This window comes from Lemur catta, chromosome 3 (assembly GCF_020740605.2).
Source record: "Lemur catta isolate mLemCat1 chromosome 3, mLemCat1.pri, whole genome shotgun sequence".
NCBI classification, from domain to species: Eukaryota; Metazoa; Chordata; class Mammalia; order Primates; family Lemuridae; genus Lemur; species Lemur catta.
In genome coordinates, this window is record NC_059130.1 from 31,247,146 (window position 1) to 31,263,808 (window position 16,663).

Consider the following 16,663-nt stretch of genomic DNA (forward strand, 5'->3'; position numbering starts at 1 on the left):
AGGATTCTCGTGGGATTTCCTGATGAGAGCTGTGGAAGAACAGAAATGGGAGAAGACCCTGGGTAAGTTGGACATGGTGACTGAGGATAAGGTGGAGTGGTCAGGAGAGCAAAGGTAAGAGAGGTAAAAATGGAATATGGGATAAGAAATTGGAAAGGTATATTCGCATCTGATGGGTACAATGCACACCACCTGGCTGAAGGGCACACTTAAATCTTGGAGTCAAACTGTGCAAAAGCAAATGATGTAACCAAATATATGTACCCCCATAAAATTTTGAAGTAAAAATAAAAAAAATGCATACCTATTTTTTCTGTGTCAAAGTTGATTTCATCTAATATTAATGTAAATATACTAGGTTTATTTTGGTATATTTTTCCAGTGTTTTTTGTTCAAAGTTTTGTAACCTTATGTTTTGAGGTATGTCCCTTTTGAATACCAGAATTGTATTTTTTTTAAATCTGGAAAAAAAAAAGAAAGAGGAAATTGGAAAGAGAGGAGGAAATGCAAGGGACTCACACCAGCACTTAAACCACAGCACAAGACCTATCAGAAGCATCAGGGGCACTGTCACTGCCAAGGTGTCAAGTTCGTGGGAAGGTGGTGTCCTGCAGATATTGGAGAGATACAGGGATATCACTTTAACCCCACTGCTGATTCTACCCATCTACTGATTTCCCTCCTTGACTTGTGTACTGGCTACAAGTCACATCAATCATCCTATTTCAGTCACTCTATTCCCATCTCAACTCAAGAAAGGATTCCACATTTCCCCACCCAAAATATGTTGTGTCTATGTGTCCCCCATGTCCCACTCCTCCATTCACTGAATTACCTATATTCACTCCTTCCTGATATCCCTGACCTAAATCCGATATCATCCAATTTTCCTCATCTCAAAGACCCCTACTCACACTTCCCACATCCAGCCTCTCTCCAGTAGAAGATGATGTCCTGGCCTCCTAGTTCTCTGTAGCTCACTTGACAAGACAGGACAGCTGCCTGCTCAGCTGCCACATCCAGAGTCACATGATGATGCCATGTGCCATCAACATTAGGAAGACTATCATCTCATTTAGTGACCAGTTGGTCCTGCTCAGTCCACATCCATGTCACGCAAAGAGGCTTTGGTTAGAAACTGGAGAAAGAGAAACCAGCAATATCCGGCCAGATCCAAGGGTGGGATTACTGGACAGCCGGGCCTCTGGCCTCACTGCAGAGAACACAAAGGTATTCAGATGAGGACACACACACAGCTTAGGGCACATATATACACATTCCTATGCACAGTTATCTTTTTCCCTCCTCTAGGAAACCATCACCCAGTAACCCCTCTCCTCATCCTTTTTCTTGTCCTATATTTGAATGAGGTGGGGGGAAGGTGAGCTTTCAATAGAAAAATCTTAGAAGAAGGGATTAAATTGACCTTCCCTCTGGAGGTTCACCTTCTCCTCGTGCAGGAGACCCAAGAGAAACTGGGGGCATGTGTTTCTTATGAGCCTATACGCTGTGTCCTTGATGCCTTCATAGGGATTGAGTGTATCACCGACATCTGGGCCCTATTACCACCCTCTGGAGATGACACTCATGATGTGTTTTGGAAACTCAGAAACAGATAGCTCAAAATCTAGCCAGATGAAGATTTTTGGACTCTCTCTAGATTGCAGCTCACAGCCAAATTTCGTCTGCATTGCAAAGGGATCTAGGGGAAGGAAGAAATGAGACAAAGAGTTAAGATTAAAAAATAAGAGCAACGATATGAAAATCTAGGACCTTATCAAGAAGTTGAGCAAGAAGGTTTCATATAGGCTTAAGAGTGAGCCAAAGATATATTGGATCAGGAATAGAGAAAAATTATAGAGATAGGGAAGACAGGCAATAAGAGATAAATGCTTTGAATTAACAGGAGATTTACAGGAGAAAATGATAGTTGAGCCACATAATTTAGTGTAGAGGAAGGGCGGTGACTTGTGTGAGGGAAGTGGCAGAACAGGTTTCCTTCTATGATGCATGAGGTTGCTCATAATGGCTGTTGGACTATGGACATAGATCTGTGAAGAAATTGAATGAGGGAAGAGATCATATTTTAAGGAAGTCAAGCACAGACTGGGACAATGTGTGCCTCTGAACTGTGGGCCACAGACGGAGACCACAAGGGGAAGGTAAAAAAGCACAAGGAAAGAGTAGTGTCCAAGAAATTTGAGAGAGTGAACATTTGGAAGATCACCTGAGAGCGTGACGCATGCAGACATTTATGGGGAGACAGTATCATTGGAAATGGTCCAGAAATGAGTGGAGAATATTTCCCAGAAAGAGAACACTGTGGAGATGCCCTTACTTGAGTTGATTGAACTTACATTCAAACTGCAATTGACTGGCAGGGTAACGAATCTCCCGACTAAATGCATTGAAGTAGACACGGAACAGCATCTCCAGGTCTAATAACTTCTCATTGTTTAAGTTCCTCTTGGACAAGGTGTGCAGGAAAATTATTGTGCCTGATTCACTCTCCCAGCCATGAGTCTGCAACTCATCCAGCCACCCTGAGCCCTGATTTTGTGCCAAGATTGGTTGGCAAAGGATGGCTCTGGATGAGATGGAATGAGATGTGTTCCTGGACAGCTATAGGTGGTAGAAGGACAAGCAGTATGAAAAAAAGAGAGGTAAGCAGAACAAACAGAAGATAAAAAGCGAAGCAGTTACCACAGAGAAAGGCATAACTACTAGCTTAGCTATGACATTTTCCTTATGCAGAGCCCCACATCCTCTTGTCCACTTTGCCTGGCCTCTTATCGGGCCACTCCCTGGAGAGAGCTTTCCTCAGAACTCAGACAACACGTCCCCACCTCACACAGTCTCACACTCTGCTCTGTCACTCCTTTTTCCACCAGCAGAAACCTCACCCCCACCCACTTCCCCTTTAGGGAAACCCAAAGACTCCCACAACCACGTGTCTCTTCCCGGGACTTTTGTTTTCCCTTCAGCTCTGATTCAAGTGAGTCTCCCCCTTTCTGACCGCCAGCAGCAGTTCCCGTTTCTAGCCTGTGTCTTCCTCCCTCTCCCACCTACAATAACAAGGTTTCAGCTTGAGAGCTAGGATAAACCCCTGGATGGGCCCACTAATATACTAGAAGCATTAATTCCCCACTGAAAAATGACGGGATTAGAAGCAGTTGATGTGCTCTAATTTAATCTCAACTTTAACATTCTTTCACTCGGCCTGTTCATTTCTGAGTGTGTAGTGTTTTCTCTCTCTTCTCTGCTTCTTTACTTTTCTGTGATCTCATATTGTTCTATACTTACTCTTTATCTGGGTCCTTGGGTCTCTTCTCTATCTTATCACCAAGGCTTCCTGAACTCTCTACACATTCATTCTAAGCACTACACTGGCTAAATTTTGAGACCTAAAGTATTGCATCACTTGATCCTTAGATTTCCGTGTATAAGTATATGAACTACAGACAAGATATTTTTACTTCAAGACAGAAGACAAGGAAAAAAACCAACAAAACCACAAAACATATAAATATACTAGGTAAGCTATAATTTAAAAAATTATTTATACATGCATACATTAAACTCACAAGATAAGGAAATATACAAAAAGGAAATAACAAGTTAAAACTTAGAGAGGGAAATATAAGCTGATGCTTGAGCTTCCTAGGACATTGTCACTGAGAATTAGTACACAAAGGGCTTGACTACAGTATCCACATGGGCAATGAGTTAGTCTTGAAACCACATAATACAGGTGGAAGTTGACAAGGAAAACTTCCACCATACTTTTGATAAAATTGGTCTAGGAAAAAACCTATCCAATTGAACCAAAAGATAACAAGGAATCTTGGGGTTACCTTAGGCTCTGGTTAGAATTTTGATAACTGTTCTAACAAAACTATTTAATCACAGCTTTGCCCTCACATGAATTTGGAGTTCAGAAATAATTTATTTGTCTTAAAATGACTAATCCAAAAAATTAGAAATAAAAAATGGTACCAAGGTGGTGGTAGCACTATGTCACTCAGCAGAAGCAAACACAAAATTGAATTCTAGGGATCTACAGTCAATGTAATCTTTTTTTTCTGAATAGACAGTCTTTTCTTTTCATAGTTTCACTATGAACAAATCTCAGTTATCATGATTGAGTTAAACAACACAAATCCCCCAACAACATGGCACAAATTTCCCTTGCCACGCTATCTTAACTGCTAGTAATTGCATGAAGTACAGACTACTATTAGCTCTTCAGTCCACGAATCACCATGGAAATACAAATGCATGTCATAATCAGTGAGCAATTACATCACATATTCCAAATGTTGTCAGTGGCTGTTAAATCTTTTCTTGCAAAGACAGCATGGCATGTAGTTGTGTTGTCTGCTTGTATCCCAGTAATAAATCTATGTGACATCTTACATGGATGGATAATAGAAAGTGGAAATTGGGCAACAAGATGAAAGTGTAGAAAAGAAAAGTAACAATACTAGAAGTCAGATTTGAATTAAACATAAAAGAAGTTCCAGAAGAAATAGCTGACTCTGGAAATGTTGATAATGCTACTGTTCCAGAGACTTCTCAATATAAATCTAGAGGAACTGAATGAAGACATACTTGTCCACCTAAACAGGAAAGTGGTTGTTGTGAAAAGAATGCAGGTGTCCCATGGAAGTGACAGCAACAGAAAACTGGACATCAGAAGAACTCTCAGAGATATTCCCCAAGAACAGAAACTCAGAGTATAATATATTGGACACTGATACAAACTTAGAAAGGAGGATGAAATTTCACTAAGGCATAAAATCATACTCCATATCTTTAAGATTTTTGGTCAGGAGAAAGCAAGTACTATTTAAAACATTCTTGGTAAGTTTTTACAGAGAAAAACATCTTATTTCTGGATGTTTCTAATGTTTTAAATTACATTGTGATAAGTAAATATTAGTGTTACTATTTTTTACTTCTCTATATATTTATAACTATTAGTAAGAGAGTATTGGGTATTTTGACAAAAATTTCTGAAGGTCAGAGGTTGACCATAATATTCTCCACTGCATATTATTGAGAACGTTTTATATGGTTTCAGCTTTTGTGATTAAGTTTTTCAGTCCTGACTAATATGCAAAGCAAAACTACCTTTATCTTGTAGGATTTGTTTTTTTCTTCGTTTATTTGTTTTTGTTTCAGAATATTATGAGGGCACAAATACTTTGGTCACATAAATTGTCTTTGTACCACCCAAGTCAAAGCTACAAGCGTGCCCATCCTCCAGACAGCACGCCCTGCACCCTTTGGGTGTCAATTTAGCCACTCCCCTCCCCCCTCCCATCTGACTGATCCAAATGAATGTTTCTTCCATATATGCATATAAATGTTTATCGATTAGTATCAATTTAACGGTGAGTATATGTGGTGTTTGTTTTTCTATTCTTCTGATAATTCACCCAGAAAAATGGGTTCCAGATCCATCCAGGATATTACAAGAGCTATTAGTTCACTGCTTTTTATGACAGAGTAGTATGCCATGGTATACATATATCACATTTTATTAATCTATTCATGTATTGATGGGCACTTGGGTTGTTTCCACATCTTTACAAATGTGAATTGTGCTGCTTTAAACATTTGAGTGCAGATGTCTTTTTTATAGAATGATTTTTGCCTTTGGGTAAATATCCAATAGTCAGATTGCTGGATCAAACGGTAGCTGAGAAGTCTGCTGTTATCCTGATGGGTTTTCCCCTGCATGTCAGTGGTTGCTTATGTCTACCTGCCTGTAGAATTTTCTTGTTTGCTTTGACTTTGGCCAGGTTGAATACTATGTGTCTTGGAGATGTTCTATTTGCTATGAATCTTCCCAGTGTTCAATGGCCATCTTGTATCTGGATGGCTAGATCTCTGGCCATCCCCAATAGTGGGCAAGTTTTCTACAATAATTCCCTCAAATAGATTTTCCATGCTTTTACCACTTTCTTTTTCTCTCTCAGGGATACCTATAATTTGTACGTTTGTTCACTTCACATAGTCCTATATGTCTCTAAGTGATCAGTTCTGCCCTTGTTCTCTGCTCTGACTCTTTAAATGCTTGTGTGCAAATCTTCAAACTCTGAGATATTTTCTTGGTGGAATCTGTTGCTGAAACTTGCTGCTGCATTTTGAAAATCCCTGAAAAGACTCTTTCATTTCCATAAGTTCTATTATATCCTAATTTTGTCAAGCTCTTTAACTTTTTCATTAATTTCCTGAAATAGTTTTTGGGCTTCTTTTTGTTGGTTTTCAACTTTTTCCCCAATTCCACTCATCTTATTTGCCATCCATATTATGAATCCATTTCTGTGATTTCAACAATCTCCTTGTGGTTGGAGTTCACTGCTAAGATCCCTTGTGCTCTCTTGTGGGTGTCAATCTATTTTGATGTTTCATGTTGCCAGGGTTCTTTTTCTGGTTTCTTCTCATCTGAACCCTCCTTTCTGAGTTCTGGGGTAATAGGTTTGCAGGGCTCCTGTTCCTTGCTGGGAACTCTCCAGGTACTTTTAGGATATTCAAGTTGGGAGCTGGACAAGACTCTTTTTACTGAGGCTGGTGTTGTGGGGATTGCTCTACCCAGAGTCTCCCTGCAGAGTAACCACAGTAGCTAAATCAGGTTGTTGCATGTTCCCGAGTTGTGGGTGTTTGCTCAAAGATGGTACCCAGTGTGCTGGTGGTTTGAGGCTGCGGGGTCCCTGGGGGGGTGGTATTGGACTGTGGAGCAGCTCATCCAGCCCTGCTTTCGTGGTGCAGGCTGTGGGGTGGGGTCTTGGGGTCCAGAAGTGGCGCTGGAGACTTGGGGATGGTGTCTGGGGCCTGGTGGGATTTCTGGAGGCTCAGTAGTAGAGCCTCAGGCTGCGCGTAAGAGCCTCTGAGCTGGGACTAGGACGGAACTGTGAGCAGAACCTCTGCCACAAGGCCCCTGTGCTAAAGGCGGGGCTGTGCAGATGGCAGGCCGATGTGACCTGGAGGGCGGGGTCAGGGCCAATTAGGCAGAAGGCAGTTGTGGCCAGAGAGCCGAGTGTTGGCTGAACAAGCCGTAGCAGGCATCTCTGCAGGCCAGGGCATCCCACCAATGCCAAGTCAGGCAGGCTGAGGTTGGCTCTGGTGGCGAAGGACCGCACAGCTCTCCACGGTCCATTCAGGGCCTGCCGAAGCAGCCACCCAGAGCCTCTCAGGTCGGAGCCTGCTGGGGTCGGCATGAGAGCCTCTGAGGAGGAACTGGGGCTGAGCAGAGGGGTCAGAGGGATGCAAACCCTCTGACCATGGGTCATGTAGAGGGCAGCCCACCTCATCTGGTGGGCGGAGTCAAGGGCAGGCAGGCAAGAGATGGGTGGGGCCTGGAAGGGGGCTTGGGGACTCAGAGGCTGTAGGCTACTTAGGCACAAGGGCCCCACGGGTGCCAGGTCAGAGATGCAGAAGTCACAGTTTTCCACGCCCCACCCAGAACACGCCGAAGTGATCGCCCAGAGACTCTCAATTTGGTACCTGCTGCTCTCTGTTCAATTCCCATGCCCAGGTCCTGCTGGGCTCTAGGGGTGAAGTGCCTGGCTTTAATTTCCAGGGTATGTTCAAGGAAGCCACAGATCAGTCCAGTCCCTGCCCAGCCAGGTGTAGACCGAGCACCATGCACACGAGAGTTCAGAATGGTCTTAGCTGCTGCCTGATCTCCATAGCCCTGTCTAGTGCAAGGACTCTGCACAGACTCCAGGCAGGTTGCTATCTGTGGGGGCGGTTGGTGCCGACTTGCAGTTGAGTCCGCACTGCCCCAGCAAGGCTAGCACGGCATTCCCATGCTCTATTCTCCTATTGTTCTCCTGGCATTCTCTAATCTTTGTATATGTATCACCCCGTCACCTTTTCTCCACACTGAGTGTCCCGTGGTGCTTCTTTACAAATTCAAAATGCTGCTTCTGGGGCTAGTGAGCCCTTTAGAGGCAGGTGCCTGCACCTTTCGCTTCTTTCCATAGGAACAGAGAGCTGGCTGGCTGCCTCTAGTCCACCACTGTTTTCCCTGTTATGTAGAAAGATTTGGAGACAAAATAAAAAATCTGTAGTTTGTGAAGCATCAATGATGAAAAGTAATGCCACTCTTGTATGATATTTTTAAAAAACCATTTAGAGATAAACTTTTATGATACCTTTTACTACCTAAATTTTGAAAAGAATGTGAATGTATCAAAAAATAAGGAACATCACAGGTTTATCTCAAACATTTTCAGATGTTGTGAATTGCATTTTCCGTGCATAATGGCATTGTCATATCCCTGAATCTTCAAATCATTTTTTTAATTTCAGCTTATTATGGGGGTATAAAATTTCAGGTTATATATATTGCCCATGCCCCCCCATGCCCCCTGAGTCTGAGCTTCAAGCGTGTCCATTCCCTAGACAGTGCACATGGCACTCATCATGTAAGTATACACCAATCCCCTCCCCCCAGCCCCCACCTCTGTTCGTTACCCAATTGGTGTTATTCCCAAATGTGCACTTAGGTGATGATCAGGGAAACCAATTTCCCGGTGAGTACATGTGGTGCTTATTTTTCCATTCTTGGGATACTTCACTTCCAACTCTCTCCAGGAGAGCCAAAGAGATTCCATATCACCATTATTTCTTATAGCTAAGTAATACTCCATGGTATATATATCCCACATTTTGCTAATCCATTCATGAATTGATGGGCATTTGGGTTGTTTCCACATCTTTGCAATTGTGAATTGTGCTGCTATAAACATTCGGGTGCAGGTGTCTTTTTTACAGAATGACTTTTGTTCTTCTGGGTAGATGCCTGATAATGGGATTGTTGGATTGAATGGTAAGTCTACTTTAATCTGTTTAAGGTATCTCCATATTGCTTTCCACAGGGGTTGCACTAGTTTACAGTCCCACCAGCAGTGTATGAGTGTTCCTATCTCTCCGCATCCACGCCAACAATTATTGTTTTGGGACTTTTTTTTTTTTTATTATTTGAGCTCATCATGGGGGTACAAAAGCCCAGGCTATATACACTGTCCATGTCCCGCCCATCCCCCGAGCCAGAGCCCCAAGCCTATCCATTCTTCAGACAGTGCACCTGGAACTCACCATGTAGTCATACCTCCATCCCCTCCCCCCACCCCGCTACCTCCCTGAGTCAGCACCTTCAAGCATAACCATTCCCCAGACGGTGCACAACGCACTCATCATGTAGGCATACACCCATCACCTTCCCCCACCCCCTGCCTCAGTCTGATATCCAATTAGTATCCTTCCCCAATATGCATTTAGGTGATGATCAGGGAAACCAGTTTTCTGGTGAGTACATGTGATGCTTGTTTTCCCATTCTTTGGATACTTCACTTAATAGAATGGGTTCCATCTCTCTCCAGGAGAACCAAAGAAATGTCATATCACCGTTATTTCTTATAGCTGAGTAATACTCCGTAGTATACATATACCACAGTTTACTAATCCATTCGTGGATTGATGGGCATTTGGGTTGTTTCCACATCTTTGCAATTGTGAATTGTGCTGCTAGAAACATTCGGGTACAGGTGTCTTTGTTATAGAATGACTTTTGTTCCTTTGGGTTGATACCCAATAATGGGATCGCTGGATCGAATTGTAGGTCTACTTGAATCTGTTTAAAGTATCTCCATAATGCTTTCCACAGGGGTTGCACTAGTTGGCAGTCCCATCAGCAGTGTATGAGTGTTCCTATCTCTCCGCATCCACACCAACATGTGTTGTTTTGGGACTTTTTCATAAAGGCCATTCTCACTGGAGCTAGTGATATCTCATTGTGGTTTTGATTTGCATTTCCCTGATGATTAGGGATGTTGAGCATTTTTCATATGTTTGTTAGCCATAGTTATAACTCCTTTTGCAAAATTTCTATTCATGTTGTTTGCCCACTTTTTGATATGGTTGTTTGATTTTTTCTTGCTGATTTTCCTGAGTTCTAAATAGATTCCTGTTATCAGTCCTTTATCTGATGTGTAGTATGCGAAAATTTTTTCCGATTCTGTAGGCTGTCTGTTTACTTTCATGACTGTTTCTTTGGGTGTGCAGAAGCTTTTTAATTTAATCAGGTCTCATTCCTTTACTTTTGTTGTTGCTGTGATTGCCTTGGGGTCTTCTTCATAAATTCTTTGCCTAGACCAATGTCTTCAAGAGTCTTTCCTACATTTTCTTCTAGAATTCTAATTGTTCCCCATCGAAGGTTTAAGTCTGTTAGCCACTGTGATTTGATTTTTGTGAGAGGTGAAATCTGTGGGTCCTGTTTCAGTCTTCGACATGTGACTGTCCAGTTTTCCCAGCACCATTTATTGAATAAGGAATCTTTCCCCCAGATTATGTTTTAGTCTGCTTTGTCAAAGATTAGATGGCTATATGAGGATGGTTTTATATTTGAATTTTCTGTTCTGTTCCACTGGTCTGTGTCCCTGCACTTGTGCCAATACCAAGCAGTTTTAAGAATCACTGCCTTGGAGTATAGTTTGAAGTCTGGGAAATTAATACCTCCCATTTTGTTTTTATTGCTTAAAATTGATTTTGCTAAACAGGGTCTTCTCTGGTTCCATACAAAGCATAAAATTATTTTTTCTATATCTGTGAAAAATGATGGTAATTTAATAGGAATTTCATTGAATCTGTAGATCACTTTGGGCAGCATAGACATTTTAACAATGTTGATTCTTCTGATCCACGAGAATCACATGTCTACATGCTCTGCAATGTCCTTCCTCAGTGTTTCATAGTGCTCCCTGTGGAGGTCATATACTTCCTTAGTTAAATATATTCCTAGGTATTTTATTTTCTTTGTTGCTATTTTGAAGGGTATTGAGTCCTTAATTTCGTTCTCTGTTTGCCTGTTGTTGGCATATATGAATGCCTCTGATTTGTGTGTATTGATTTTGCATCCTGAGACTTTACTGAATTTATTGATCAATTCCAGGAGTCTCTTGGTTGAATCCTTGGGGTTTTCTAGGTATAACATCATATCATCAGCAAAGAGTGAGAGTTTGATCTCTTCTTTCCCTATTTGGACTCCCTTGATTCTGCTTTCTTGCCTGATAGCTCTCACAAGGACTTCCAATACTATGATGAAAAGTAATGGGGACAGTGGGCATCCTTGTCTGGTTCCAGTTCTCAGTGGAAATGCTTTCAATTTTTCCCCATTCGGTATGATGGTGGCTGTGGGTTTGTCGTGTATGGCTTGTATCATTTTTAGATAGGCCCAATCTATGCCTATTTTGTTAAGTGTTCTTATCATAAAAGGGTGTTGAATCTTGTCAAGTGCTTTCTCTGCATCTATTGAGAGGATCATATGGTCTTTATTTTTGCTTCTATTTATGTGGTGAATTACATTTATAGATTTGCGTATGTTAAACCATCCCTGCATCTCTGGGATGAAGCCCACTTGGTCATGATGGATTATTTTTTTGATAAGCACTTAGAGTCAATTTGCTAGGAATTTATTGAGAATTTTTGCATCTATATTCATAAGGGATATTGGTCTGTAGTTTTCTTTTTTTGTTGCATCCTTTCCTGGTTTTGGTATCAAAATTATGTTGGCTTGGTAAAATGTGTTGGGGAGAATTCCATCCTTCTCAATGTTAGAGAATAGTTTATGTAGGATGGACACCAGTTCTTCTTTGTAGGTATGGTAAAATTCGGGTGTGAACCCATCTGGTCCAGGGCTTTTCTTTTTGGGAAGTTTTTTTATTGCTGTTTCGATTTCAGATCTAGATATTGGTCTATTTGGGAATTCTATTTCTTCCTGGTTGAGCCTGGGAAGGCTGTGTGTTTCTAAAAATTTGTCCACTTCCTCCACATTTTCCAGTTTGTGTGCATAAAGATTCTTGTAGAATTCATAGATGATATCATGTATCTCTGTGGCATTGGTTATGATTTCTCCTTTCATGTTCCTGATGGAGGTTATTAGAGATTTTTCTTTTCTGTTCTTGGTTAGTCTAGCCAGTGGTGTGTCTGTTTTGTTTATCTTTTCAAAGAACCAACTTTTTGTTTTATTAATCTCCCTTGTGGTTTGTTTGTTGTCCTTTTCATTTAGTTCTGATTTGATCTTAATAATTTGTCTCCTTCTGCTGGGTTTGGGGTCGGTCTTTTCTTCTTTCTCCATCTCTTTGAGTCTATTGATTAGGTTGTCTATTTTTAAGTTTTCTGTCTTTTTGATATAGGCATTTATGGAAATAAATTTTCCTCTCAGGACTGCTTTAGCTGTGTCCCACAGATTTTGATAAGTTGTGTCTCCTTTGTCATTTAATTCAAAGAATCTTTTGATTTCCATCTTGATTTCTTCATTTGTAAAATAATCATTCAGGAGAAGGTTGTTTAGCTTCCATGACTTTGAGTAGGAATGAGAATTTCTGTTAGGGTTCATTTTTAGTTTATTCTGCTGTGATCTGAGAAGATGCATGGTATAATTTCTATTTTTAAAAATATTTTAAGACATGCTTTATGTCCTAGGATATGGTCAATCTTAGAGAATGTCCCGTGAGCTGATGAGAAGAAAGTATATTCAGTGGATTTTGGGTAGAATGTCCTGTAGATGTCAGTGAGGCCCATTTTTTCTAGCATTCTATTTAAGTCCATTATTTCTTTGTTTATTTTCTGTTTGAAGGATCTGTCCTGTACTGTCAGTGGCGTGTTAAAATCTCCAGCTATTAAAGTATTGTTATCTATCATTTGGTTCAGATCAAGTAAGGTATGCTTTATGAATCTTGGTGCACCTAAGTTGGGTGCATATATATTAAGTATAGTTATGTCTTCTTGTTGAATTATACCCTTTATCAGTGTGTAGTCACCATCTTTGCCTTTCATTACTTTTGTTGTTTTAAAAACTAAGTTATCAGAGATTAAAACCACCACGCCAGCTTTCTTTTGGCTTCCACTTGCTTGAAATATCCATTTCCAACCTTTTATTTTCAGTCTAAATGCACCCTTGTAGGTTAGATGAGTTTCCTGAAGACAGCAGATACTTGGCTTGTATTTATTTATCCATTGGGCCAGTCTATGTCTCTTGAGTGGAGAATTCAAGCCATTCACATTTAATGAGAGAACTGGTAAGTGACACATATTTTTGCTCATCTTGTTGGGTGAAACTTCATTGTTATGTTTTCTCTCTTGAGCCATTGTGATAACTGGGTTTTGATCTTTATCTCTTCAGTAGTTTTACGTTCGTGGGGCTTTCTTGTGCTGGTCCATGTGTAACTCTGTTTTGAGTACTTCTTGGAGAGCTAGTCTTGTCTTGCTGAATTCTCTGAGTTTTTGTTTATCTGAGAATGCTTTAATTTCTCCTTCGTTTATAAAACTAAGCTGGGTACAAGATTCTAGGATGGTCATTATTCTGTTTCAGAAGGTTGAGAATGGGGCCCCAATCTCTTCTTGCTTGTAAGGTTTCAGTTGAGAAATCTGGCATAATTCGGACAGGCTTGCCTTTGTATGTTACTTGTTTCTTTCTCCTTACAGCTAAAAGAAGGGCCTCTTCAGTGGATATTTTGTTCAGTCTGATGACTGCATGATGTGGTTTCTTCCTATTTGGTATGAATCTCCCAGGGGCTCTTTGAGCTTCTTCTTTTTTTTTTTTTTTTTCTTATTTAAATATTTTATTTTTTTTTCTTTTCTTTTTTTTTTTATTTCAGCTCATCAGGGGGGTACATAAGTTCAGGTCATATACATTGTCCATGTCCTGCCCATCCCCCCGAGTCAGAGTCCCAAGCGCGTCCGTTCTCATTCTCCAGACAGTGCGCCTGGCGCTCATCATGTAGTCATACCTCCATCCCCTCCCCCCCCACCTCCCCGGGTCTGCACCTTCAAGCATGACCATTCCCCAGAGGGTGCGCAACGTGCTCGTCATGTAGGCATACACCCATCCCCTCCCAGCACCCCCCCATCCAAGTTTGATATCCAATTAGTATCCTTCCCTGATGTACATTTAGGTGATGATCAGGGAAACCAGTTTTCTGGTGAGTACATGTGATGCTTGTTTTTCCATTCTTTGGATACTTCACTTAGTATAATGGGTTCCAGCTCTCTCCAGGAGAACCAAAGAGATGTCGTATCATCGATATTTCTTATAGCTGAGTAGTACTCCATGATATACATATACCACAGTTTACTAATCCATTCGTGGATTGATGGGCACTTGGGTTGTTTCCACATCTTTGCAATTTTGAATTGTGCTGCTATAAACATTGGGGTACAGGTGTCTTTGTTAAAGAATGACTTTTGTTCTTCTGGGTATATGCCCAATAATGGAATTGCTGGATCAAATGGTAGGTCTACTTGAATCTGTTTAAGGTATCTCCATATTGCTTTCCATAGGGGTTGCACTAGTTTGCATTGCCACCAGCAGTGTATGAGTGTTCCTGTCTCTCCGCATCCACGCCAACATGTGTTGTTTTGGGATTTTTTGATAAAGGCCATTCTCACCGGAGTTAAGTGGTATCTCATTGTGGTTTTGATTTGCATTTCCCTGATGATTAGGGATGTTGATCATTTTTTGATACGTTTTTTGGCCATGCTTATGTCTTCTTTTGAAAAATTTCTATTCATGTCCTTTGCCCATTTTTTGATAGGATTGTTTGATTTTTTCTTGCTGATTTTCCTGAGTTCTAAATAGATTCTTGTTATCAGTCTTTTATCTGATGTGTAGTATGCGAAAATTTTTTCCCATTCTGTAGGCTGTCTGTTTATTTTCGTGACTGTTTCTTTGTCTGTGCAGAAGCTTTTTAATTTAATCAGGTCCCATTCATTTATTTTTTTGTTGCTTCGATTGCCTTAGGGGTTTTCTTCATAAATTCTTTGCCTAGACCAATGTCTGTGAGAGTCTTTCCTACATTTTCTTCTAGAATTCTAATTGTTTCCCATTTAAGGTTTAAATCTGTTATGCACTGTGATTTGATTTTTGTGAGAGGTGAAATCTGTGGGTCCTGTTTCAGTCTTCTACATGTGGCTATCCAGTTTTCCCAGCACCATTTATTGAATAGGGACTCTTGTCCCCAGAGTATGTTTTTGTCTATTTTGTCAAAGATTAGATGGCTATATGAGAATGGTTTTTTCCCACTGAGAACTGGAACCAGACCAGGCTGCCCACTGTCCCCATTACTTTTCAACATAGTATTGGAAGTCCTTGCAAGAGCTATCAGACAAGAGAGCAGAATCAAAGGTGTCCAAATAGGGACAGAAGAGATCAAACTCTCACTCTTCGCTGATGATATGATATTGTATCTGGAAAACCCCAAGGACTCAACCAAGATACTCCTGGAATTAATTAACGAATTCAGTAATGTCTCAGGTTACAAAGTCAATACACACAAATCAGAGGCATTCATGTATGCCAATACCATTGAATCGGAGAACCAAATTAAGGACTCAATACCTTTCAAAATACCAACAAAGAAAATAAAATGTCTAGGAATATATTTAACTAAAGAGGTAAAGGACCTCTATAAAGAGAACTATGAAACGCTAAGGAAGGAAATTGCAGAACATGTAAATAAGTGGAAATCCATACCATGCTCATGGATTGGAAGAATTAACATCGTTAAAATGTCTATACTTCCCAAAGTAATCTATAGATTCAATGCAATTCCTATTAAATTACCAACATCATTTTTCACAGATTTAGAAAAAATAATTATACACTTTGTATGGAAACAGAAAAGACCCCGTATAGCAAAAGCAATCTCAAGCAATAAAAACAAAATGGGAGGTATTGATTTGCCAGACTTCAAACTATACTACAAAGCTGTGGTGCTTAAAACTTCTTGGTATTGGCACAAGGGCAGGGACACAGACCAGTTGATCTTTGAGCTTCTTGAACCTGTATATCTAGAGTTTTGGCAAGGCCTGGGAAATTTTCCTCAATTTTACCTTCAAATAGCTTATCCAGCCCTTGCTTATTGTCTTCTTCACCCTCAGGAATGCCGATAACTTTCACATTAGGCTTCTTCACATAATCCCACATTTCTTGTAGACTCTGGTCTTTCTCTTATTTCTTTGCTCTATCTCCGTAACTGACTTATTTAATTGGAAAGTGTTATCTTCAATCTCTGAGATTTTTTTCTTGTTTGATCTGCCCGCTCTTGAGACTTTCCACTGCGTTTTGTAGCTCCCTGAATAAATTCTTCATTTCCAGGAGTTCAGTTTGATTTTCTTCAATATTTTGATTTCTTTAGTGAATGTTTCTTCCAAGTCCTGGATTTTTTTTGTGGTTTCTTTGTGTTGGTTATCCATTTTTTCTTGCATAATATTCAGATTATTTATGATCCATGTTTGAAATTCTGCCTGTGACATGTTGCTATTTTGAATCTGGTTTGTGTCAATTGGTAGAGAGCTGGTATTCCTTTTTGGGGGCAAGATTTCAGTTTGATTCTTTATACTCCCAGAGTTCTTTCACTGAGCCATTCCCATCTGGATCAATCATTAAATCCCTTCTTCAGCTTTAGTCTGGATAGAGTCACACCATGTGTGGTGTTCTTAGGCTGTGTAGCAGTGCAGGTGAGTTGCTTCCTTTGTCACAAAGGGGAGTCTGTTATGTATTGTTTAGGATTTTGCTACCTCAGTTGGGGGGCTGCTCCTGTTGGGTCCAGCCCCAGAGAATTAATTTGACCTAAAACCATTTTGATGAGTT